The sequence below is a fragment of the Pongo abelii genome, chromosome 5, assembly GCF_028885655.2.
Source record: "Pongo abelii isolate AG06213 chromosome 5, NHGRI_mPonAbe1-v2.0_pri, whole genome shotgun sequence".
Lineage (NCBI taxonomy): Eukaryota > Metazoa > Chordata > Mammalia > Primates > Hominidae > Pongo > Pongo abelii.
This window is the reverse complement of record NC_071990.2, coordinates 131,231,746-131,259,360: the sequence shown is the minus strand read 5'-3', so window position 1 is coordinate 131,259,360 and position 27,615 is coordinate 131,231,746. Positions and strand designations below refer to the sequence as shown.

Sequence of the window (27,615 nt, the reverse complement as noted above, 5' to 3'; positions counted from 1 at the left end):
GGAAAGAATTTTGTAGAGGAGTGGGACAGAATAGCAGAGTTTAAGCCCAGGTTTGGCATTGCAGGGGCCAAGAGAAAACAGCCCCTTTGCCCCTGAAGGTTCACTAAAAAAAAAAAAAAAAAAAAAAAAAAAAAATCAACTCAAGGAAGGCAGATTAGTTGGAGAAGAGGCATCCAAAATTTATTAACATGTACACAGGAGAACCACAGCTTGATTACATACCATCCAATGGGTTTCAAAGCTTATATACCACCCTGACAAAACTGGTTATGGGAACAGGATGAAGAGGAATTCTGTTAAGAGGCAATAGGATTACTAGAGTGTATTAGTTCTGACACTGCTATAAAGGTACTCCCTGAGACTGGGTAATTTATAAAGAAAAGAGGCTTAATTGACTCTCAGTTCCACATGGCTGGGGTGGCCTTAGGAAACTTACAATCATGGTGGAAGATGAAGGAGAAGCAAGGGCCTTCTTCACATGGTGGCAGGAGAGAGAAGTGCAAGCAGGGAAAATGCCAGACGCTTATAAAACCATCAGATCTTGTGAGAACTCACTATCACGAGAAAGCATGGGGGAAAGAAAACAGCCCCCATGATCCAATCACTTCCCTCCCTCGACACATGGGGATTATAATTCAAGATGAGATTTGGATGAGGACACAGAGCCAAACTGTATCAGAGGGAGAATGAATGACTCTGGGGACAGAAATTAACTTGTAAACAGTTCACTTTGGAATCTGAATGATCTTGGGAGGCAGACATTATTTTGTGAAAGGTCTGTTCAGGTGTGTTTACATTTTTGGTCTTACGGGGGCGGGGGGGGGGGAATAAAAAAAAAAGCACTATTCTCCTTGATGGATCTGGATGTTAAACAGATAAAGGAACTTCAGATCCATCCTGTGCTTTGGGAGAGATGGTTAGAGGTGGGGTGGGAAAGGTCAGACCTTGAGGCTTCTTCGGTTCAGCATGTTGAAGTGCTATATTTTGAGGTATTGGTTTCTGAGCCCCAGTGATATCAAGTCAACTTGGAATTGGCCCCTGCCTTCAACTTTAGCCATATTTTCTTGGAAAAGGTACTCTTGTGGAGCCAGGCTATAATTGAGACTGGTTAAGGACTGTTGAACTTTGGCACCAAACAGGATGGAATTCACACTGTGCTCCACCTATTAGCTATCTTACCTTGGGCTCTCAAAGCCTTGGTTTCATCAGAAGCTAAAGATAATATTCTCTGTCCTTATCCATTACCAATTATTGTCTGTGTGCCTGTATGGTTTGGATGTTAGCAAACACATTATTGTGTACTATAAATTCAAAATGTAAGATTGTGATAGATATTGCTAAAAATGCTTCATATGGTAATTAAATGTGATAGTTGTAAAGATTTTAGTGGTGCTTGGCAGAGAATAAGGTGCAAATAAGTTATAATTATGATTTTTGTCATCAAAACTGAGAAATTCTTGGCTTTGGTGATTAGAACACCTTGGGCAACCCTTGAGAACCAGGTTCATTGCAATATAATAAATAGCAAGAAAAAAATGGTAGATGGTAAATGAGGTAGATGGAATAAGGAATCTCTGCTATGAATTTGAATGATTCCATGGGGCCCATAGCAGGAGCAGTTGTGTCTCCTCACTTCTGTTTCTATTTTTGTTTGGGACAGAGAAGTAGGGATGAAAACCTATAAAACAGCCCCACCTTAGTTATCTGCTCTTAGCAGGTCTGCATCTTCCTTTCCAGTTATGAAATCTTTGATTTGGTTATACTGAAAAGGTTCTTTCTCCTCCTGCAATCACTTCCTTTAAGAAATGTCCCTAGACTAACTCTGTCCATTTTCTAAGTGGTCATTACAATAGAAGGACTTCCTCCTGTGTCTCCATGTAATCTTGACAACATGTGAAAACCAGTAACTGCACAGATGTACACAATTATACAATTATAATTGTAACTGTATGTGTACAATTATACATAGAGATCCAAAAAACCAGCATTGTCTCTACCCTTAAGAAATTCAAAGCTGCTGGTATGGTGGGGTATGATTCAACTAAAGACAATGAAGAAAGTATCACTGAAAAGGCACAGGGAAGGGGAGCCAGAGTGGGCTTGCTCTGGAGTCAGGAGGTACTCAGGTAGCACTTGAGTCCTAAAAGGACAGAAAGAAGGCTAGGTGTAAGTGGTTCACACCTGTAATCCCAGTGCTTTGGGAAGTCAAGGAGAGAGGATCGCTTGAGCCCAAGAGTTTGAGACCAGTCTGGGCAATATGGTGAGACTCCGTCTTTACCAAAAAAAAAAAAAAAAAATCAGCCCAGAATAGTGGGCTGTAGTCCCAGCTACTTGGGAGGCTGAGGTAGGAAGATTGCTTGAGCCCGGGAGGTTGACACTGCACCAGCTAGCACTTGTCTCAGCTGTGTTTGTGCCACTGCACTCTAGCCTGGGCAACGGAGCAAGGCCCTATCTCAAAAAAACAAACAAAAGAGCCAGAGGATGGGGCAGAGAGAAAGGGGAGAAAGAGAGGACTTTCCTGCCCCCAAGGAACTGGACTCATGGGCCAGGCCAGACAGACATCTGGTAGGGATTCAATACCTGACTTCTTCTCACCTGTGTCCTGTGTGGGCTCTCACAGGCCGAGCTTTCAGGCTCCCTTTCAGCTGTGAAAGCCTCTCAGATTCACCCTCCATATACTTGGCAGAGATGACTGGCTAAAAGTTTTTCAAAATGAAATAATTTGTTATCTGCAAACCATGGAGAGTTAATGTTACTGGTTTCAGTAGTAGCTGAGACAGCATGCTCTGAATTAGGCTCAACTTGTAAAGTAGCATCTTAGGGGGCCGAAAAAAGAAGAAAAGGAGGCATAATAAAAATAATAAAATGTAAATAGTACCTAAAAGCCATTTGCTTATGTATTGCACACCTAATGTATACTGTATTTCTTTCTTCAAATAATTGACCAGCCCAAAATAGCTGAGAAGGTCAAGAGTTAGTATAGGGGTCCATACCAAATTCAAGAACTTCAGCTTTCCTGTAAGTGCCACTAACAGATGATCTAACCCATCAGTTCACCAATTCATCATCACAGGAACATTTATGCAGTACTGGCTATCCACCAAGCCCCCAAGAAAAGATTTGTGTTTACAGTCATGAATCAGCCAGGCATTCTTTGCTTGCATTTTGCTTACCATCTGGAAGACTTAAATTTCAAGATGTATGTTATAATATAGGTTAACATTTAAATTTCAAAACTAGCACGATTACTTTATAAAATATTTAAGAAAGTTGTTGTCTAGTAGGCAGATTATGATGGTACAGAGATAATTAATTTGTGGCACATTGCCTAGATCTTCAAATACAAGGCAATTCTATACTTAATCCTCGAGCAACAGTGATTTGTTAGGATTAAACCCTTTCGCAGTTTACACCACAAGCTTGATCCCAGAGGCAACTTAATTGGGCAGGGAGAAAGCTAAAGACTAAAAGCTACTGGTAGGTTTCAAACATCTCTATCATCCTATCAATAAAAAAATTCTTAAGTGCAGAGCAGTGTATCCTTACTCTGTTTTTTAAATTTTATTTTTGCGGTGGGGAAGGGGCGCGGGGATACGGAAGAGATCATTTCCAAATTTAAGGTATTACCTTCACCGAATCGCACCCTCGTGCCCACTCCTTCATTCTCCCTTTCTCAAATCAACAGAAGTCGACAGTTAAGGGGCTCTGGTAACAGCAGCTGGGAAGAAGCCGAGCATGCTCAGTAGCTGGGGCCGCTTTCTGAGCACACAGCAAGCTTTGGTTTGCACCAACACCGGCTAGCACTTGTCTCGAGATGCTGCCGGGCTCGTGCACAGCTGATGCCTGTTCCTGAAAAGCTGATTTCTACCCAATAACATGCGGCTTTCGCACGGTCAGATGCAGCGGCTCAGCAGCAGGGGCCCAAGGAGTCCGCGGGCTGCAGCCGCTCTGCCGGCTCAGCGCTCGCACGGGTATCCCCCCTTCTCGTGCCCACGCTTCAGCCCGGTCCTTCCAGCAGCTGCTGGATGAATAAGCCGAAATGACAGGATTGTGGTTAGCCGTGAAGAGCGCGTAGATGCTACAAAGTAGGTGTGTCACGGAAGAAAGTGCTTAGGGAAGATTCTTGCAGGAGCTCTAATTATCGCTTTTCGTCACTTCTTGGGACCCTGGCGTTCCCTGCTCTCCACTTGCGGAAGATGGTTATAGTAGTGACAGAGCTGGCACAATGCTTTCACCTCCGGTAAGGAGAGCATCTTTGCATGCTTTTCTCTTTGCAATGCATATCAGCTTTGAAATATACAGCTGGGAAAGGTCTTTAAACTAGCCTTGCCCTCACTCTACTAGTTTGTTCTTAAGGAAGACTGGGGAAGAGGACTTTTTGTGTGATTTTTAAAAAATCTTTTCAGGTTGGGGTTAAAGACAAGCATTAGTGTTCTTACTAACCTGTCTGTCTTGACTCTAAAATTTACTTGGTAGAATTTTGCTTTGAGCCTAACATTTAAGTCTCCATTTGCAAGATGAGGTTAGGGGTACTTTCTTTTCTCTTCTTAAAAATAATTCCTGGGATATTCTTGTAAAAGGTACATTATGCTTGTAGGTAAACTGATATCATAATAGCCTTTTCGAGATGATTATGATTTCAGTTACAGCCAAGAGAGAAAAATTAATCTTGACATTCGCATCAACCTTGGTCAGCGTTGAACTTAGACTGCGTAGAGGAAATAGTCACACTATGATTATCTGGTTATTTGTTAAGAAAAAACAACACAACCCCGAAAGTGTTCAGGGTTTACTCTTGAAATAAATAGGAGACACAAATTTAAACAAAAATTTAAAATTAGTACTCGTCATTTTTGGGTGCTGAGAAGGATGGCTTCTCCAATCAGGCATTGGTTTAAAAGTAAACATTTACAAAGTGTAGTTTTGTGTTTGCAAAATAACATTTTTGATAGAAATTGTGGAAAGTCAACATTTTCATATGGCTCCTCATATCAAAGAAAAAAAGCGAAAGAGGGGTCTGTAGGAACTGAAGCCAAGAGCAGCTGCATAAACATATCTAACTCTGTGCCACCAAAGAAAACCTGTCCAAAATGTCATGTAATCATAGCTACAATTTCCATTGCTATTATTTGCCATCCTCACAGATTTAGCAGTTTTAAGAGAAAGCACTTTTCCAAGTAAATCCCAAGTTAATAAGATAATAGTAGGTCTACAAGTATTGTCTAACATTTAGCAACTGTAATCAAATGGGGCAGAAAAATGTCTTCTTCCTAGTTTGGTATTAGACTTGTTTCATGCTCAAATATACGCTTACTAAAAACAACTCATTTAAAATAATAACTATTCTTTCTCTGAGGCATCAAAGGATTTTTCCTTATCAAAACCAAAACAAAAAGAATAAAAATCTTTCAGTGATGCAGAGGAAGAAAAAAGACAAGGAAATACTTGTTGAATGGTGAATACTTCACTGAAAAAAAAGTTGGAATTTCTGGATAGTTGATTGCTTTTAAAGCCTTCTTTTAAACATAATTTAGTATTTGTGACACATACCCTGGCAGGCCCATTTAACCATGAATGAGTGACAGTATCTTTATAAACAAACTGTAAAATATGTTCAAAATTTTCCTTATAACTGGTAATCCAAGCCTTCACTGATGTACTTGCTGTTTTCCGTAGCTTGCCGTGGCAGATCTGCACAGGTCTATGAAGGCGTGCCTAATATGTGAAGTTCAGGCAGGTACATAAGGCAAGGGAGGTGCGTCTCAGCCCTGAAAAGAGTCAAAGATGGTTGGAACCAGTCAGGAAATTCTAACAAAGCTAGAAGGGGACAAACCTGAGGACACATCCGCTAGTAAGAAAGGGTGAGGGGTCAAGCTTGTATAGGGCTAGAAATTCCTATTTCTAGTTTGTTCTGTAGGGACTAGAACCCACATACAGTCAACAAGCTTTGTTCTACAAAAGGGATGAAGTTCTCTGAAGTCTGATTACTTACCCAGAAGCTTGGAGAAACCCATTGCTTCCTTTTTTGGGTGTCAACACCCTAACATGATTAGTAGCACTCCAGTTCCTGAGCCCTCAGTAGACTCATGGGAAGACAAAAGCTGTCTGAGCTCTCTGGTGTTAATAGTTTGACCTCTGATCTTTGCCTTTTCATGCTGCTAGCCGCTCAGGTCCCACCCAGGTGTCCCTTAGTGAAATTAACGTAAGAAGTGCCCTTCTCAGAAGCTCTCAAAGACCCAGGATTTTACTGAGGAAAACCTGTCTTCCATTCCCTTGTCTGTGCTGGTCTCATTGTCTGGGATGGTAAGTCCCTAACCAGCAGTGATCATTCCTATTCTAGTTAGACATAAAATGTGTTCTAATGCTGAGTACCACACTCAGCAGTGACCCAGGGTAGGGCCTCAATGATCAGCCATAAGAAGAAAACAGGAAAAAGTGATTTCTGCATCTGAATATGAGAAAGAGAGACTGTTCTGTTCCTTTCTCTCCCTCTTTCCTCTGTCACCCAACTGTGACACAATGAGGAGTAAAACTATTCCAGGGCAAGTCATTATATTTCCCATTTTAAGGGGTGAGAATTGTGGTGGGGCTATCCCATACTCTGTCCCTAATCTGTCCCAGACCCCACTATCCACCCTCCATGTGTCTTCCATATCAGTTAGAAAATAACTGAGATTTTATAAGCTCCCTTAGAGGGAGTTAGTCTGTGAAGCACATGGTTGAAATATAATGAATTCCCTTTTAACAATCAAATAGTCCTAGAACTTCTGTTCTAATGTGTTTTCCCTGCCTTTTGCTTCATTAAGAACTTTTGTGTGCCTCTTTATTTCTCTACCACTATTTTAGAGATGGACTCAACTAGTGCTTAGGATCTGAACATAGTTCAGCTATATAGCTTGTTTATTCTCAAAACTGGGACCAGAATATATCCCAAGAACATTCAGTAGATGGCTACATGATCAGAAATGTTTTTATCTTAATATAAAAGTTATATATTATTTTTCCTATAAATTATACCTACTATAACAAAATAACATAAATATAGATATTAAGTGTATTGATGAACTATAGGGTTCATCACTGTAGGGTGTGACGGCTCACGCCTGTAGTCTCAGCTACTTGGGAGACCAAGCTGGGAGGATGGCTTGAGGCCAGGAGTTTGATACCATCCTGGGCAACATAGATCCCATCTACAAAAATTTTTAAAAATTAGCCCAGTGTGGTGGCACATGCCTGTAGTCCTAGCTACTTAGGAGGCTGAGGCAGGAGGATCCCTGGAGCCCAGGAGTTCCAAGCCGCAGTGAGCTATGATCTTGCCACTGCACTCCAGCCTCGATGACAGAGCAAGACCCTGTCTCTAAATAATCATCATTATCATCATCATCACCATCAAATAGAGAACTTTCTCAGTTATTCCCTCCATCAAATTTATAACAGTCTAAAAATAGCTATTCAGCTGTATTTGTATAGTATGATAGGTTTCAGTCCTAGTGCTAATCACTGATTGGTTTTGAGGTAATAAAGGAAGTTTCCATTACTTAAATGATTCCTAGCTTTGGTTTTAGCAATTTAATGAAAGGATAGCTGTACCTACAGAGAACTGGAAATACTCAAACATTAACTATGTGTAGTCTAGGCAAGATGCCAGAAAAATGAAATTAATTCTAGGATTGATATATTCATGCCCCAAATTCCAGGGATTCTGTGTCATCTTCAAGGGTATAGTTAGCTTTTAGCCCAGCCAGTGACTTTCAGATCGTCACTGCTAGGAATACAATTTGAGAACACAGACACGTATTGAAGTTTGAGGTAAAGCCTTGTATTGTTTCTCTGTGATATTGTTTCTGCCAAGTAGCTCAGCAATGGAGGTTAAGTGAGGGCCATGGCAGACATCTTATCAAATGTGAAAGTCCAGTTGGAATCTGAATATTTGCATTTCTTAGTGCTATGAAGAGCAGACAAAGAAATAGTATAGAGTGTGACTTCTAGAAGGGCACTAAGGGAAGCCCTCTCTGAGGAAATGATGTATGATTTGAACATGGAATGGAGCTGAAGTCTGGGGACATGTTTCTGGTTGCTTGGTTTGCTCTAGCAATGGATATATAGTAGTGTGGTCAGACTGGAGGGTGTGTGTGTGGTGGGGTAATGGCAGGAATGGAATGTGGGGGTGGGAGTGAGGTAGGGACTAGGGTGTGGGGGAGATGGGGAGGAAGGAGATAAGTTTAAAAAGTTAGGCAAGGGCTATAGAGACTGAATTTTTAAAGTGCAGTGGAAGCCACTGGAGGATGCATTCTAAAGGAGCACTGTGGCTGCTATGTGGAGAATGTCAAGACGGAAAGCTGGGAGATCAGGAAAGAGGTCATTGCTGTAGACTATAGAGACTGAATTTTTAAAGTGCAGTGGAAGCCACTGGAGGATGCATTCTAAAGGAGCACTATGGCTGCTCTGTGGAGAATGTCAAGACGGAAAGCTGGGAGATGAGGAAAGAGGTCATTGCTGTAGACAGGAGACGTTCGTAGCTTGCACTAAGGAGGTAGTAGTGGAGGTGGAAGCCAGTACATAGACCTCCTTCTCTAAATTATGTTTTATTTTTTAATTACAAACATAATGTACTTTCACTGTAGAAAACCTAGAAAATACAGACATGTCCCCAAAGAAATTAAATCATAATCCCTCCACCCAAACTTAATCGCTGTTATATTTTTGGTATCCTACAGAAAACTTAGAAAATACAGGGATCTGTCTTCAAAAGGAATGAAGTATTCTGTAGTCTTAGCACCCAAACTTACAGGTAACATTTTTGGTACCTGTCCTGTGAACCCTTTTTAACACCAGTGTTGTCATTTTCAGAGAAACTGGTTTATTCTGACAAAACATCTCTTTTGGCTTAAATAAACTGGAAAATGTCTGCTCTAAGACTGGATGAGAAAGTGAGCGTATGTGCCACAGAGTCACTTCATTTATTTATTAAATATTTCACTGCACACCAGATGCTGGGCTCTGTGCTATGTGGTGTCTGTTTTTCTCAATTAACCAACCCCTTTCACAACCTAAATTGTTAGCACTACATTCCTTGCAGTTAGGAAGGCTGAATTTTCCCCTTTGACCTTCTATATAAGTTGTACTTGTTCACTATCCTGCTTTAGCAGAGACGTGGGTATTAGTACTCTCATGACATTGGCGTCTTTTCACTAGAGGTAGCCTAGGAAGAGGCTGAACTTGGGAGGACCACTCTGACTTGAAGTAGACCAAAAGAGGTCCAAAGGCTGAGAGGACCAAATTTTTTGTTTGTTTGTTTTGCTCATAAGTCTTCGTCTTTCCAGAAGTACTTATCAGTAAAGGAGGAAGTGGGCTTCCTCCAGACCCCCAGAAAGGGGCTACTTGAAACATAGAAGGGAGAAATCTTGCAGTAGCTCCTTATAACTCTCTAAGAATGTATTCATTTGACCTCTTACTCTGGTTTCAAATACGTTCCATTTAATAGGTGTGTAATGACTTGATTATTAAAAATACTAGTACAGTTTGCATTCTATTTCCAAGCTTTTAGAGTGATTTCATACAAGTTACTTTATGAAATAAACATTTAAGACCACCTCTTTATCTGTCCCCAGACATCTGAAATTCAGCATACTGATAACAGAATAGGGTTTATATTTGTAATCCAAGCTTGCTCCTCCTGCTGTATTTCCTGTCTCAGTTAAGTCTGACCTTTTCTAAAGTCTCCCAAATGATCAAGGAGAATCTTTTTTAGCTCTTTCTCTTCCATCCAGTAGGAAAATATGTCTATGCAAGTTCAGAAAAGCCTTGGAAAACTTTTCCTCTCATCCATTCTACCAGTCGCTACTTTGGTTCAATCAACTTCTATCTTTCACTGGGTCTGTTAAGCATTGCAGAAGGCTATGAAGGGAAGGTTCTCATGCTTGTATGCCTGATTTAAAAAAAAAGTTACAAAAGATCAAAGAAATCACAAGTTTGCACAAAGGCCATTAAAACCTTCTACAAAAAATACTTCTGAAAGGACATCTGCCCAGCAACTGCTGGTTCAAACTTAGCCTGGCATCACCCTTGTTACTGATCTTTGTAGCCAAGGGTAATTATGTCAAAGCAATTATGTAATCCTCCTCCTTCTTTCTTTTAAAACTTTGTTTTTCTTTACCTCCCTGAATATAAACATGGTTTACCATGGCAGTGTATTCCTGTTGCAATGCTCTATTCTAAAATATCTTTCTTTTTTTAGAGAGCCTCTCTGTTATTTAGGTTGACCTATATTTAGTCAATTAATATTTTAGGAAGTTACAATGCTCTATTTGGTCCTTAATGCTACAGCCAGAGTGATCTATTGGGTATTTTTTTCCTACAGGTTCTGATTATGACAGTTTCCAGCTTTTACAATACTGTATATCCACATAAACTTCAGACTCCTTAGACAAGGTACATCCCGATTTGCCTATGTTCCGATCTGCCTATGTTCCGATTTGCCTATGTTCCGATTTGCCTATGTTCCGATTTGCCTATGTTCCAATTTGCCTATGACTCCCCTTTCTCACCATTGTCCCTGTAGTCCAGCTATGTTGATCTTCTGTTTGTTCCTTGAATGTACTAATCCTGAGCTTTGTGCCTCTGCACTCGGTGTCTCCCCATGGAATACTTTTCTCCCTTTTTTCTAAGAGGCATCATCTTCTTCATTCCTGAAGACCCAGGCCTAATGTGACCTGTTTCATGGCTGCTTCAGACCTTGTCAATCAACCCTACACTCTCAGAACAATTTGATCAATATTAAAGCATTGTTTCTTTTTATTTATCTCCAATCTATATTTTTCTTCTATTAAACTTGGGTCTGTGAGGATAGGGCTTTGGTGTTTGGTTCCAAGCATTAGTGTGCACTTAATGTTTACCATGTGGGTAAGTGAGCAAATGAACCACTTTCTCCTTCTCTCCTTTCCCTTAGTCTGTCCTTCATCTGGAAGGAAGTATGTCCTTCCAGATTGGATAAGTTTTGTGCTCATAGAAGAGTGTGCCTTCATGTGTGAGGAGTGGTATGTTGTGTTTCGTTTTGCATTCCCGACGAGTCTATCATCATTTATTAAACTCAGGAGTTACTAAGAACTACAGCCCTTGGGCCAAATCTGGCCTGACACCTGCTTTTGTAAATAAAGTTTTATTGGAACATAGCCACACCCATTCACATATGTATTGTATATGACACTTGTTTGTGGCAGAGACCATGTGGCCTGCAAAGCTGAAGACATTTTCTATCTAACCCTAACAGAAAAAGTTTGCTGACCTCTGCTCTAACTCAGAGAAAGAGCTGGAGGCTAAGATCCTAAAAGTGATTGCCTGGAGAAACATTTCCAAAGTAGCTGCTGTTAGGCCCTTATATGGAGTAGTAAATGTCTAAGATTGATGTTGATTTGTATGATGAATATAGAAACTATCTAAGCAAATCTGGTGAAAGTTCTGGTAGCTTTGTTTTAGTAATTATAAGACAGATGATTTTGACCTAACTCATCTCTAAACAGCGATTCTCAAAGTTATCCAGAATCCCATGGAGGGCTTGTTAAACTCCTCCTTCTCCACAGTGAGTTTCTAATTTAGTATGTGTGGGTGGAGCTGCAAAAGTTGCATTTGGAACATGTTCCCAGACGTGTCTGGTCTAGGGACCACACTTTGAGAACCATTTGTCTGCAACAGCGGTTCTGAGCCTTAGCTGTGTTTCAGAATCACCCAGAGAGTTTTAAAATTATTTTGAGACCATGCTTGGCCCTTACCCCAGGCTCACCACTTCAGAAGTCCCAGGGCTTGAATGTATTTTTAAAAGAATGATTCCGAAGAATACTTCCCTGTCATGGTTTATAGAACTATCATATAGGCTTTGCTGGTTAAGGTATGTATGAGATGTTTTGATAAGTTCGAAGCAACAACTCGACATAGGTTTTGTTATATTATCAGTATTCAGAAAATCTATAAACTGGAATTTTGTTATCGAATGGATATTACATTTGTCAGTGGACAGCAATAAAACTATAGTCCAAAAAGTATGGTGTTCAATTCAGCAAAATTATTTTTCTTTAGTAAATTTGACAAGTACTGCATTCGTTTGTAAATTTGTTTTCAGTGTGTAAAATTGTGATTCTATACCTGATAGTTCCCTTTTCTACTTTTCCTTAAAAGTCAGTGAGATTTTCTTTTGACCGCACAGTCGCATGTGAAGGGCTCACATTTAACTACTCTTAGATGGTGTCAGAGCAAGAAACTTAAATGTACAAGTGCCGTCTAGAAATGGCTGCGGCACTAGGGAGGTTATCTTTCCTGGCTCTTCCTATTCTGTGTGCAAGGAGACAACATCCCTTAACAGCTGGGTAAGGTACCTTTTAAACATTATAAAGCCCTTTATCACTCTGTGTGTGCTTTTGTTTAGAGAACTTGTTTCCCCTCTACCACAGTTTCAACATACTGTATGCTGGCTGTGCTCATTTTAATTTTGTTGATTGCTATTTATAATGTTCTGAAGCCAAGTATTATGTCTGAATACAAATAAGGCAAAACAACAATGAAACAGTAAATGTAGAAGAACCAAGCCTTTGGCACTTTGGCAGCTAATATAATAACCTCAACAATCATGATCCATACAAAAAACTGTTAAGCACTGTGTTTACGAAGAGCAAGAATTTCTGTCATGCTTTTGGCCTGCATCCTTTATTTTTTTTTAATTCTTTAATCTTAAACGGATAGGAATAAATACCAAGACTTGGGTTTATAGATCCCCAAATCCATACAACAAAATAGCTATCAACTTCTTAAACTACATAATTCTGTATTATAGAATCACGATGATTACTAATGTGAAATGTTGGCATATGAGTTTGACAAATGGCTTAACAAGAATAATGTTCTGTAGTATGAAAGAGCTCATTTATTAAGTGTCTTTGGATTAATTCGAGTTTCAACCTGGCTGTCTTCAATGAAATTTTTCATACTTTTTTTGCGTATTATTAAGATTAGAAAGGATATTAGAAGCTATTGTGAGTTAAGTAGAAATGAAGAGCTGTTGTTCTTTCCTTTTCGTGGATATCACCTGCATATCCCCCTGGTCAGCTCAACAAAGAGGGAATTTTATTTCTAAGGATTTATTTTTATAGCTTCTAGAAAGCTATAGTACCTGGGAAAACCGCAAAGTAATGGAGAATGCTAATTTATTATTCTGTTGTTATTTTAAGCATACTCATTAGAAGTACAAATTCTAGTTCAACTAGGAGAATTGATTGAGATGGAGACTGTTTCTTAATGATCATTAATTTTTCTTTTATTGGCTCATCACTTTGCCTGTTAGTGGAATTTCATTTCTCAGGTGGGAACGTTCTAGATTCCTTCTTCCTACACAGGCTGGACCAGCATTGTGGACATAGTTCTAAGAGATCTCCTTGTTCTGAGAGCAAAATGAAGTACTTGTTGTCTTTTCTATTGCTCCTAGGAATGTAGTTTAGATAAGTGGATTCTCAAAATGAACATGCTTTGCCTAAGGTCAGATGGGCCCCATGCTTGGTTTAATGCTCTGCTGTTGCTGTCCTGAAATTCTTAATATTTCTTGAGCCCTATTTTACAGGGGAAAAGGCATCTTAATTTCTCTGGGCACAGTTGCTCACTCCTGTAATCCCAGCACTTTGGGAGGCTGAGGTGTGAGGATCACCTGAGGTCAGGAGTTCGAGACCAGCCTGGCCAACGTGGTGAAACCCCATCTCTACTGAAAATACAAAAATTAGCTGGATGTGATGGGACATGCCTGTAATCCCAGCTACTTGGGAGGTTGAGGTGGGAGAATCACTTGAACCCAGGAGGCAGAGGTTGCAGTGAACTGAGATCATGCCACAGCACTCCAGCCTGGGCAACAGAGTGAGACTCTGTCTCTTAAAAAAAAAAAAAGTTATTGGACAAGGGGCTTCACATTTTTATTTTTCACTGGACCCTATAAATTATGTAGTCAGTCCTGCCCAAAGGAACTGTATTTTATTATTTATTTCGCTATAGATTTTTAGCATGATGTCTAATGCACAAATGAATGAATAAATGTGTCCTTCCTTATTCTGAGAGCAAGATGAAGCTTTCTGCATTGCTCATAGGTGTGCAGTTTAGGTCAATGAGCTCCTAACATGAATATACTTCAGACATAATGAGGTGGAGAGTTGAGTGATGGTTGGGTGGAAGAGCCGGTAGTAAATAAACTTTTGAAGAATACAGATTCTCAGGCCTCACCTGAATCTTCCTGAATCAAAATTTCTTGAGACTGGAGCTCAGGAATCTGTATTTTAAAGGCACCTTAGGTACTACTGAGCCTGTGCCTGAATGACAGTCTTTTCCCATAGAGCTCTACGAGGCCCGCAGGTCTGTGCCTAGATATAGATTTCTTTGGGGTAAGGTGGGATTTGTCAAAGTTGTCAAGAAAAAGGCCTATTTCAAGTGATCTCAAGTGAAATTTAGGATACAGTGGGGAGATAACCAGGCTAACAAGTATGATAATCCAAGTCTAGGGTGATCCAGTGTGATAGCAACAGGGCTACCATTTGTCTAATTGCTCATGCCCCATCAAAGGGATATGATACTTCGTGTACCTTGTGCTCACAAACTCCCAAAGTATGAGGTCAAGGTTGGTCTTAGAAACTATGCTACAGCATAAAGTGTCAGCTTGTTGCCATCTGGTGCCCTCCTCACAGATTTAGCACAATGGGATCTACCTCCAAATGGAGGGAAACAGAGGCGTTGTAGTGTAGAAAAGCCTGATGGTAAGCCTGGTACCTTCATGTGCAGTTTAGATGTGGGCCTTGCCAGACCTACTATAAGTTTGTGCAGGGGCTGGAGGGGTGTGGTGAGGGTGGCATCTGAAGCAAGTTGTGGATGTGGGCTTGTCCATCTCACAGTGCTGAATGACACCCAGGTTTTCATTCAGAAAGCAAAGATTCAGGGTAGGAGGACATCTGACACCTGTCATGGTGTACATTGTATGTATCTCCTAATGAGAGGTGAAGATGCTTATGAGACACAAGTCTCTCAATTCATAAGGAAACTTGTAACTCTAAGTATGATGGAGATGTGCACAGTTCAAGTTGCCAAATAAGAGCATCTAATCTATGAGAAAACAGGAAATTTCAGAAGGAGAGGTAGAACCACCCTGAAATGCCTTTTGCCCAGAAGGAAGGGTGTGTGCATGAGGGCAAACATCCGCCAAGCTCAGGAGCAGGTTAGGTTGCTGGATACCAAACAATCATTGTCTGTCATTGTCTAGAAGTGTTTTCAGATCAAGATACACTTGTAAATGGAGGTAGGAGGAGATTCGTCTTAGTGGTGGAGAGGTAGAAAGGACAATAACTATCAACAAGGTGTTAGCAATAAAATTTATCCAGACAGAGAAAGTAATTTATTTTTAACCACTTGCATGATTTCATTCATTACTCAGTAAATACATTCTGCACAACTATAATGTGTTAGGTACTATTATTCTAGACACTAGGTATGCAGGTTATTTACTAGGTCATATACTAGGTATACAGGTTAAGACAGGTTAATTCCTCCTGTCATGGAACCTGAATTTTGATAGATGATTGATAAACACTTCATGGTTGGAGGGTAAATTAGTACAGTCATTATGAAAAACAGTTTGGAGATCCCTCAAAAAATTAAAAATGGAGCTATGTTATCCAGCCATCCCACCACCAGAGATATACTCAAAGGAAATGAAATCAGTATGTCAAAAAGATATCTCTACTCCCATGTTTATTGCAGCATTATTCACGATAGCCAACAAATAGAATCAACCTTCATGTCTACCAATGGATAAATGGATAAAGAAAATATGGTGTGTATATACCCAGTGGAATACTGTTCAGTCTTAAAGCAGAAGAAATCCTGTCATATGGGACAACGTGGGTGAACCTAGAGGACATTATGTTACATGAAATAATCCAGGCACAGAAAGACAAATACTACATGATGTTACTTCAATGAAGAATCTAAAAAAACTCAGATTCATAAGCAGAGGGTAGAATGGTAGTTACCAACGGCCTAGGAGTTGGTGGGAAGGATTGGGCAGATAGATATTGCTCAAAGGACACAATATTTCAGTTAGATAGGAAGAATAAGTTGAAGAGATCTATTGTACAACTTGGTGACTATAGCTAATAACAGTGTATTGAGTTATTGAAAATTGCTAGGAGTAGATTTTAAGTGTTCTTACCACAAAAATATGTGCGATAATGTATATATTAATTCAGCTATTCCACATGTATTTCAAAACTACACAATAGATATACGCAATTATTGTTTATAAACTAAAAATTAGGGAATAAATAAATATATCAGAGTTCTGAGTCCTATGAAGAGAATGCAAGTAGTGTATGTGAAAGATTATGAACCTTACAATGAATGGCCAGAAATGTGGGGATATCTTCCTTCTACATTAAGTGTCGCTACTACCCTAATGTGCTCATTTGTTAAGAGCTCAGTTCCCTTATCTTGGTGGCCACTACCAAATTCACATTCTTGGCCAGGCCATTGCAGCCTTGGCTGTATAAGATGATTTATGGGGCCCGAGACTGAATTCAGTACTGTCTATTATGTCAGTACCATAATAGCAAGTAATCCCTTCCAACTGTTGCATGTGTGTTAATTGAATGCTAGAGAATGTAAGATTGTACCAATATTACTATCTTCCTATTTGTTATACATGTTTGGTTGACTTGAGGAAAATAAAAACAAAATGCCAATGATGTTTAGTGTTGCTAATACCTAGGTTGACTTGTGGTACATTTCCCCTTTTTTTACATTTACTAAAATAAATTGAGACTGGCTAATAAGTAATTAAAGTGATAGTATTTTTAATATAAAATGTTTAAATGTTACAGAATAAGAGAAAATTAACAAAAGAGAAAATTAACAAGCAAGTTGTCTGATTTTTGCGTGTTTTAATACAAATGTAATGAATTGCATATTGTGATACTGTGATGTTATTTACATAAGGATAAATATCCTTATACTTTTCAAATTTTGAATTAGATAATATCAAATCTAACAATTTCTCATACTGATATAGATGATTTATAATTGTTAGAATATGAATTAGAGAATCCAATAGAACAATCCTGTTATAGTCTGAATGTTTGCGTCCCCCCAAAAATTCCTATGTTGAAATCCTAACCCCCAAGGAGATGGTATTAGGAGGTGATATCTTTGGGAAGTGATTAGGTCACAAGGGCAGAGCCCTCATTATTGGGATTCATAATGGGGACTCCAGAGAGCTAGCTAGTCCTTCTATCACGTGAATATAAAATAAGAGGGTATCATCTATGATCCAGAAAGTGGGCCCTCACCAGACACTGAATCTGGAGTCCATACTGGGACTCCAGAGAACTAGCTAGTCCTTCTATCATGTGAATATAAAGTAAGAGGGTACCATCTATGATCCGGAAAGTGGGCCCTCACCAGACACTGAATCTGGAGTCCATATTGGGACTCCAGAGAGCTAGCTAGTCCTTCTATCATGTGAATATAAAGTAAGAGGGTATCATCTATGATCCAGAAAGTGGGCCCTCACCGGACACTGAATCTGCCTTGATCATGGACTTTCCAGCCTCCAGAGCTGTGAGACATTTCTTTTTATAAGCCATTTGATTCATGATATATTTTTATGGCAGCCCAAATGAATTAAGACAAATTAAGACAATACACTTATTTTTAAATTCTAAATAAATAAATTCCTAGATTTACCAATCAGACTTATGAAGTAAAAATATTTGCTTCAAATTTTAGAGTTTCCAGCATCTTGGACCATCTGATCCACTGAATCTCATTTTACATCCAAGGAAAATGGAGACTTAGAGAAGTTAAGGTATTTGCTATAGGAGCTAGGGATTATCTTATGTTTAAGCATTTACTGGACACCACGTCCACCATTTATAAGTGGAGAGGGCATTTAACGTAATGGTTATAAACATTCCTGGATTTGGAGCCTGTTTGTGTTTTTTACCTATACATACCAGTTCTGAACTTGAGTAAGTTCCTTAATTTCTCTAAGGCTTCAGTTCCTCATCTGTACGCTCTGGAAAATGGTCAGGCTCTCCTCCCTCAGAGTGTGGTCATAGGAATTAAGTTACATAATAACCACAAGCATGTAGCACAGTAGGGGGGCATAGAAGAAGAAATCAAAGAAAATTAGTATTGTTTAAAATAAAAATACTTCTATTTAAAAGATCTTTCAAGGTGACATTTTTAACAATGTATATTAGAAACACCAACGTATGTATTGTAGCAGCCTTTTTCTCGAAAATTTAGGTTTTGTTAAATATCACTTACCTTTACAACAGTGTTATTAGTACTTGTACCAAATAAATAATTTTTTCTTTTTCTCTTTGGTTTTTTTTTTTTTTTTTTTTTTTTTCCCAGAGAGACAGGGTCTTGCTCTGGTGCCCAGGATGGAGTGCAATGGCTGATCATAGCTGACTATAAACTCAAACTCCTGGGCTCACTCAAACAATCCTCCTGCCTCAGCCCCCTCAGCCCCTCCAGTAGCTGGTGCTACAGGCATGCAATACCATGCCTGGCTACGTTTTGCTTTTTTTTTTTTTTTTTTTTTGCATTTTTTTTGGAAAGACGAGGTCTCCCTATGTTGCCCAGGCTGGTCTTGAACTCCTGGCCTCAAGTGCCTCAAGTGCCTCCTGCTTCTGCCTCCCAAAGTGCTGGGATTGTAGACATGAGCTACCATACCCAGCCTGTAAACAACTTTTATTTGCTTTAAATTCCAGCTAATACTTAAACAACAACTTAATCATATAGCAATTGCTAGGTGCCAGGTACACATTTCAACACATTAATCCTCACAAAAATCAGTGACATGGGTATTATCATTATCCCTATTTGACAGATATTGAAACTGCACTGAAGAGAAGTCACGTGGAAAGTCTAAGGTCACTTGGCTGTTAAGTGGAGGAGCTGGGGTGTATATAGCTCTACCTGTGAGCACTAGAACCACTGCGGTCACTCATTCCACTGTACTGCATACATCATGGGGGAAGAACTGTCGGAAGAAAGAATACTCTAGTAATTGCACAAGACCATATCTGATTTATCCTGGTGGGTGCTGATCCAATGGAGTGTTGGCTTCTGAGAACTCCATTTTATAGGAATACTTGTTCAGTATTAAAAATGGCTGTCATTAATTGCTTCTGTGGATCATAAACTCTACTAGGGACTTTGAAAATTCTTCCTCCCCACCCTCATAATAACCCTCTAAGATAGATTATGTTGGTGGTAATATATATGATGATGCCCATTTTATAGGTGATTATTGTAGGTGTTATTGAGTCTGAACAAACTCATTCTGAGTCTGAATAAAGTATATACCTTGTACCAAATCAGTTATTTGTCTAATTTTGAAGTCACTGTAATATTTAATTTTCTTCAATGAGCACTGTGTATATCTCAGTTCTGTGCTGCTGAAACACTTGGTAAATGGTGATTATAAGCACTAAAGTGAGTCAGCAGGGTATAACGGAGACTGTTCCTAGTATCCCAGAATAAAATCTAATTTCAAAATGATCGGTAATTATCTGTTTCACCTCCGGAAAGCAGTGACTCGGCTTTCAATGAAAAACGAAGGCGGGGTATTGGACTGAGCCTTCTTTCCAGCCCGAATTGGGCGTGAGAATTGTAGCTCAATATTCCCCTAAATAACACTAGATGGCGCGCAAGAACAAAAGAGATAGGGGACATTTGTAGGATACATGCAACCTTCATTTCAATTTCTGATATAATGTATTTTCTGAAATGAATAATTGATTTTAGGCTACTGATACCTAACGTAAGGAATACCTGACCTTATATTTTTCCAGTGTAAAATTCTGCCTTATCTCCCATTTGGAGTCGTCCTTTGAAAAGTCTGAGCAGAATGCCAACTCTGTATGTTTGGCAGAACATTCACCAAACAGACCTCCTGGCATCATTTCTACTAAATAATTCTGGCCCTAATCATAGCAAAAATAAAGTAAATTGAGTATTTGAAAAAGATGATAGAGTCAAGGGATAGTTTTATGAGCTCTATAAAATGAATTTCTGTGCTTTTTTTGGATTAAAATTTGTTTTCAGAAACGCAGGCTTGTGACATTATACAAAGCACAAAAAAAATCACCAAAAAGCATATGGATGTATTCTCTAGAGGTCTTTGTTTTTTAGGTCATGAAGCTCCCAGACTTTGGACTCTAATGTAATTTTTTTGTATTTTCAACTATTATTCATAACTTTTTTCACTTTTTATCACCTGTGCCCCCTTTGAGGAGGAGAGCCTAGTGAGGCAGAGTAAGAGGCAACAAACAAAAGGTAGAAAACAAAAGAAGGATATTACAAGGTAGAGACAAAGAATGAAGTATTCAGATTAGATGCTCTAATATGACCCAGGTCAATACAATTTCACCTCATTTTCTGTATGTCTCTAGAGAAAAAAAAAAATAATGGTGGTCAGAAGGATTAGTTGAAGTCTTGTTCTTTCAAACAAAAAATTCATTTTAGGCCAGGTGCAGTGGCTCACTCCCGTAATCCCAGTACTTTGTGAGGCTGAGGCAGGCGGACTGCTTGAGCCCAGAAGCTCAAGACCAGCCTGGGCAACATAAGGAGAACCCTGTCTTTACAAAAAATTAAGAAATGGCATGCACCTGTGGTCCCAACTACTCAGGAGGCTGAGATGGGAGGATCGCTTGAGACTGGGGAGGTCAAGGCTGCAGTGAGCCATGGTCATGCATTGTACTCCAGCCTGGGCAAAAGAGTGAGACCCTGTCTCTCACACACACACACACAAAAATATATATATTTTTAAAACAGCTTTTTAGGAGAGAAGAAAAATAGCATCATGAAAAGAATGCTCCATGAGTATCTTTGTGCTTCATAACAACATAAACCATTAACAGCCACTTGGAGTAAAGATGGGCCAATTGTCTTGAAGCAAGTTTGAATTTATTTATTGAGTACTACTTTCTGATGACTAACATCACCATTGTTTATGTGTTATCTCATTTAATTCTCCCAACAGTTCTGTGGTGGGGGGCAGTTATCCCACTTTATGGATGAGAAAACTGAGGCTTAAGGAGGTGAAGTAATAAGCCCAGGGTCTCATGAGTGTCAAGTGGAGGAGCCTGTTCTGATTCTCAAGGCCCAACTTTGAACTATGTCAGTATGGTGTTCCCTTGAGATAAGCGTTGCATTTGAAGGCTGGACCTCTGCCATATTGTGAATTAATAAAAAATATTCTTTAGGCACCCCCTCAGTGGTTTCCTGTTTCTTTCTCACCCACAATCATTCTTTTATGTCCTTCCCACACTGCTCAGTGGTCCTAGAGAAATTTACGTATTGTAGGTGACATTAAGAAAAGAAGCTATTTCACCTGTTTTTGCTATCCCTCACAGAGAGCATAATGCTTGAACCCACGTTTTAATGTTACTAGCCAGATAAAGTGGACATTTTAAGGTTTAGGGGCTGCTTTCTTGCATTTGAACACAGTTCATCTCATTCATCTCCAACTTGCCATGTAGAGATGATTAACCTAATCTTGATTGCCCGAATTTTAGCCTATATCACAAATACTGAAAATTTCAGGAAGGGAAATATGTTTCACGTAAGTCCTCAGATCATCTTTAAATGCAGCAGGCATTTCCACCTACAGGCTGGCCTTGTGTCTAAGGAAGTTATCCATAAATTACTTTTTTAAAGTAACTTAGGAGGTGAGTGGTTACAAGATTATTATGAAATATGTTATTTTGGCACAAGCTCAAATGAGGCCTTGGAGAACAGGATGTGGTTCATTCTAGGCTAAATCTGTCTCTCGATTAGCTGGGTGAAATCCGGCAAGTCCCTTAACCTCTCTAGTCTCAAAAACTGTAAAATATGAAGGGGGGGTCAGTCCGGATGTACTTCAACATCTTTCCAAACTCTAACCTTCTGGGATTCCTTAGGCTCCACACCTGAAGAGAGTAACTGAAAGTAGGACACATAATTTTTAATCAAAGCCAAAAATTATTTCAAGACAGTGTTGTTATAATTAATACTCAGAAGTTCTTAAAGATACTTAGATGAAAGCTCAAAAGGAAAGATGATCATGGCTTAGAAAATTCAGTGAGTAATTAATTGCAGATGACTAATATTCTTCTGCCTGTTCCCCTCTCCCTTCAGGAGCACAGGAATAAGAAAAGCAATAAAAGCGACTCAAGTTCTTCCTGGCATACCTAGGAAAAACAGCCAAAAGACATTTCTGATGTGATTTAGCGTGTCGTTTTCTATCCTTGTTAATTACCGTGAAATAGAACCTGCTTAATATCTAACACTACCTCTAGCCTAATTTGTAATTCCAAATAGTGTAATAATGTCCTTTGTCAGCGGCATCAAATAACCACAAGTTTCATTTCACACAAAAGGTGGTAGTGCTCCGTGTCTCCTGCTTCTTCAGTTCTTTTTTTGCAAGATTAGAGCAGATGTTTGGTCAGTCTTGTAACCAAGTGATTGTTTTTTCGAACGGAGGTGTTGGGCAATGATAAAGTTCACAGTTCAAGTGAAAGGTTAAAGTAGGGAAGCATTGTCAAAGGTGGGATCACTAGTCTCCAACGTGGGGATTAGTCTGCAAGGCATCTTATAAGCTGGTTGTTCATCTTTCTTCCTGTTTCCCATATCAAGAAACTAAGGCCAGAGAAGTTAAGGCCCTTGCCCATGGTAGCACAATGACAGTTTAGTGGGAGAGCCAGACCTAGACTCCAGGGCTCCTGATGGTCACGTTCAGAATCCTTCTACCATGCCACGTTGCCTGTTTTTACGGTAACTAGATGTAGAGAAGAAAAATGGAAAGCAGGTAATTTGCAAACTATGCCATCCTGCTAATAAATTCACTGATTTTTGTGTGTTTGATTTCGGCTTTTGACATGAGATTTAAAGGTCTGGTTTTGTATATTACAGAGTATACAGCATCTAAACAATCTAATTGTTACTTTTAGGAGAAAAAGAAAAATTTGTGGAATTAACCATATTTTCTTCACAGAAAAAAACATTTGCATTTTTGGATGAGCTGAGAATACGTGCTCTTGACATTTGTATTAAGTATACTAATAGCAACTCCTAGTGATACACTGGTGTGGTGTGTGCGTTTGTGTGTAAGTGAAAGTAAAACCAAATGAATTATTAAGACAGGATGAGAAGAGCCAGGAAGCGAAACAGGCCAGATCAGTGTCTGTCAGGACTCTTGCATCAGCCAAAGGCAGCTGCATCAAGGTGTACCCAGATTCCTACCGCTGGGAGTGTTTTCATGAACCAGTTTCCGTAATAGTCTGGTATGAACCTAAAGGCCACATCAGGAGCATCCCTAGTTATGGTCCTTTTAACTCAGAATGAATGGAAGTGTTTTTGCAGGGGACCTAGAAAATTGATGCTAGCCTGCAGTAGCTCTAGAATAATTTTTTTTTCTCTTGACCTTCCTGGAGAAATTTGGAGACAAACAGTTCTGGAACACAACCAAGGTGCTGGAATCCCTCCAAAGTAAACCTGATCTTCTAAAAAAACTGTTAAAAATGTATTTATTTTCTAGGACTTCACTTTTTTACTCAGTGGTTCCAGTTTAGTAGAGATTAATTTCATACTTTTTTTTTTTTTTTTTAGTAAACCTAATCTTATCAAATTACTCCTAAGGTAGCTTTTGACCAATTGAGCCAATAGCAAAAGTGGAGGTATTGAGTGTGCCCCTGTCTTGAGTATATTGTACCTGCTCTCACCCAGAATCCAGGGTAAGATGCATCTGAATTCCAGTTTTATCACTTCCTATTTGTATAGAAACATAGCAAGTTAGGTAATTTCTATGAGCCTTGATTCCCCAAATATATGAGTTAATATTATTTGGTTGGTGCAAAAGTAATTGCGGTTTTTGCCATTGAAAGTAATGGCAAAAACCGCAGTTCTTTTGCACCAACCTAATGGGTGAAGAACCTGATGTACAGAAGATACCATACACCTAAATGGTTGTGGCTATTTTAGCCTGTCTAATAATTCATAGAGAAGAAGGAATAGGTTGAGGTGTGTGGATTTTTCTAAGTAGTACTGTTTAAAGGTAGAGATGTATTGGAAAGGGAAAAATGTTAAAAAGGGTTAAAAAAAAATACATATGTGTTCACTTCCTAAAATCTCCAAAGAATTGTTATGACACCATAAGTAGACCTGAATTCTTTTTTTGGGACTTTACTTTGTAGAGATGGGGTCTCATTATGTTGTCCAGGTTGGTCTCAAACTCCTGGCCTCAAGCAATCCTGCCACCTTGGCCTCCCAAAGTGCTGGGATTATAGGCATGAGCCACTGTGTCCAGCTTGGAGCTGGATTCTTATCGCTGGTCCCAGATGTTGTTGAGTTAGTAGTTTGCACTGTAGCAAAGTTGTTATTTTTCTTTTAGAATTTGTTCCCCATTTCATTTTTTCTTTTAAGTCAACTTTTAAAAGAATCAAGGTGTCCTTAGAATTTGTTTTCCCTATCTACATGGAAATGTATCATTAGAACTTAATGTCAAAGGCCCCATCCCTTGCAATTAACACAAAGCACCTTCCAATCGGATGCTCCACATCTATTGGGAAGTCAAAGGATAATGAGTGCATTGCTCTTTCAATTAAATTATAACATGTGACAGGCAATGCTTGAATGATGCACTGGCCAAGAGTTAAATTTTGAAAATCCACCAGAAGACAAGTTGACTTAGAATTATAAATAAGTCTGTGGGCTCTAATTATAAACAGGCAATGCTAATTTTCTACTAAAATACTGCAGGTAAACATGGACAAGAAAATGTCCTGCTAAAAGCTAAGCATGAGGTTTGTGATGACTGATCCCTTCATTCCCGGAAGAATGGAACTTAAGATTCAGAAAATTAAATGATAGAGATTGTTCACTATAGTCTTTCCTCTCTGGTATAATGGTAGGTACTCTGTCAGCAAAGATCAAAAGTAATTTTCCTGCAATGTCTAGGCATTGATTCCCCGCTTTCCCCCAAAAGTTAACCTCATGGTCTCTGTTCTCACTCTTTTTATGTTAAAAAAATTCAAAATGAAAATCAGCTTCCTTTTCTTATGGTTATATAAAATAATGTTCATTGTAAAATACGCAAATGGTGAAATGGATGAAATTAAAATTGTTTGACAATAACTACCACTGATATTTCAATAATCATCCTTTCACGATTATCTTTATGATGTTATTTGTTTTGTGACTTTTTTCTCACATGCAGTCTTTTCCCCCGTCACCTTGTCTTCATAACTGCTTTCCAAACAGTAGTACAAAAATAGGAAATCCATACTTACAACTTGGTGTATACCTCTTTGTGTCTTTCCCCATGCTCATATAACATACGGAAACATAAGGACATAAATATATTTTGAGTTGTATTGTTCTATAAATAATAAAAATTATATAGTACTATAGTTTAAAACCTCTTTTGCCATCACAGTAGAAGTCTAGATTTTCATTTTTTTAATTTTTTTAATTTTTTTTTTTTTTTTTTTTTTGGAGATGAAGTCTCACTCGTGTACCCCAGGCTGGAGTGTGATGGTGCGATCTCGGCTCACTGCAACCTCTGCCTCCCAGGTTCAAGCAATTCTCCTGCCTCAGCCTCCCAAGTAGCTGGGATTACAGGCATGCACCACCACGCCTGGCTAATTTTTGTATTTTTAGTAGAGACAGGGTTTCACCATGTTGGCCAGGCTGGTCTCTAATTCTTGACCTCAGGTGACCCGCCCACCTCTGCCTCCCAAAGTGCTGGGATTACAGGTGTGAGCCACCACACCTGGCCGAATTCTAGATTTTTATAAATTTCTCTCTAGTTTTTTTATAGCTGTCTAGCTCTCTCCTAATTCAACCACAGTTTTTCTTGGCAACCTGCCTTTTGAAGGATTCATGTGGCATTCAAATTTGTTTTTATAAAAGCCATTCTTTTTGAACTCATTTCATCAGTTTGATATAAAATTTATCTGATTAGAATACTAGGTCCAGCTAGCTAATAGCTTGCCAATTCTTGGTAAACATATATAACCAGAGAAAAGCTCCCCCAACCTAGATAGAAGCCTGCAAGTTTCAAACATTCTGCTTCTGCTGTGGGTTTTACAGAGGGTTGGGAAAAGTTTTATTATATACATAATTGTTTCCTGCTATTTGTACCTGGATGGTAGAGACCGCACGTGATTTTCTGTTGTCTCCTCCGTTATTACTCCTGTAATATTATCCAGAGATTCTTTTATATCTGTGGGGAAAAAAAGGGTTTGTTGAAAATGGCCAAACTTACTCCTATTAACTTTGTGTATAATGTACTTTAAAGGATGTTCTGATACCTTTCTCTCCACTTATATTTTGAGGTAAGCTTATTCGATGTGTCACATATTACAGTTCTGTGAAGCCTCTTGCATGTTTCACATTGTGCTGACAAGATGTAGTTTTTCCCTTGATATATGTCTCGTTTTTGGATCAGAGTTCTTATTACCAAGTCTTAGTCTTTAGCTGTGCAAATGTGTCCCTTCTCCCACCTCCCCAAACAGCTTGGGCATTACTGTCAAATATTAGATTGGTGCAAAAGTAATTGCGGTTTTTGCCATCAAAAGTAATGAAAACCACAATTACTTTTGCACCAACATAATAACTTCATACTCTTTATTGTATCGAGTATGCAGTCTACAGATTACAGTGAAGTAGCAGGCCCGGGGTGCCAGTGTCTGGAATTTGGTCAGCTAGAGAGCAGGTTGGTTGATATCGTAAGTCCAGCATCTCTGACGTCAAGTATGGGGGAAGTTAGCTAAGTTGTAAGGGATGGGCTGGGACCACAGCCCAAGCAGATCAAGTGTCAACTCTGAGAAAACACAAAGGGATGAGTCAGAGATTCAAGTGTAGAATTCCGCGGAGAGAGAGGGTCATGGGACTAGGCAGAGAAGCTGCACAGTGGGGAGGATGGAAGCTTTGTTTGACAAAGCTATATGTCAAGGTCTAAACACTAGGCCTTAGAAGTAGATCAAGTAGCAACAAAATAATGGTATTTGATACTGGAATCATTTGGGGGGAAGTTATGTCCCCAGGATGGTGAAAGGGCAAGGCAGGCCATGCAGAATTGATAAATAGCTTTTACTTTGTACTCCTCTCATAAGTTATTTAGGTCTCTACAAAATGTACCTACTTTGTTCAAACCTTTAAAGAGGTCAGAAGCAAAAAACAAGTGAGAGGTAGTGATGATGTTCATTTAGTGTCTGTACAGCTCGTCTGTTCAGTAATTGCTCAGTGAAGTGGAACAGGAAGAAACTGATGGCCACTTGGCTGCACTCAGTCTGTGTGAACTGGTTTCTTCTATTTTATGATCCTGGATTATCTGTCTATAAGAAGTAGTGGAAAAAATAAATCCATTAACTCCATGTGGCCTATAGCAGATCCTGGGGATTGAAAAGTACAGGGATTCCTAGCCTCATCTCAAGAAAAAGGTGACAGAAAATACTAACCTTATTGTTTGCCACCAGCTCATCAGAGTCAATAGATAATACTTTTTTCCCTTATCTTTTCCACATTTGATTAAGAAAAATAACTACAAGAGGT

At 39.2% G+C, this 27,615-nt stretch overlaps 1 pseudogene; it reads right to left on the bottom strand.

The window, feature by feature from the left end:
* Nucleotides 1-4,253, bottom strand: part of LOC103890985 (UDP-GalNAc:beta-1,3-N-acetylgalactosaminyltransferase 2-like) — a 35,299-nt pseudogene extending 31,046 nt beyond the window's left edge.
* Nucleotides 4,254-27,615: the final 23,362 nt, after the last annotated feature.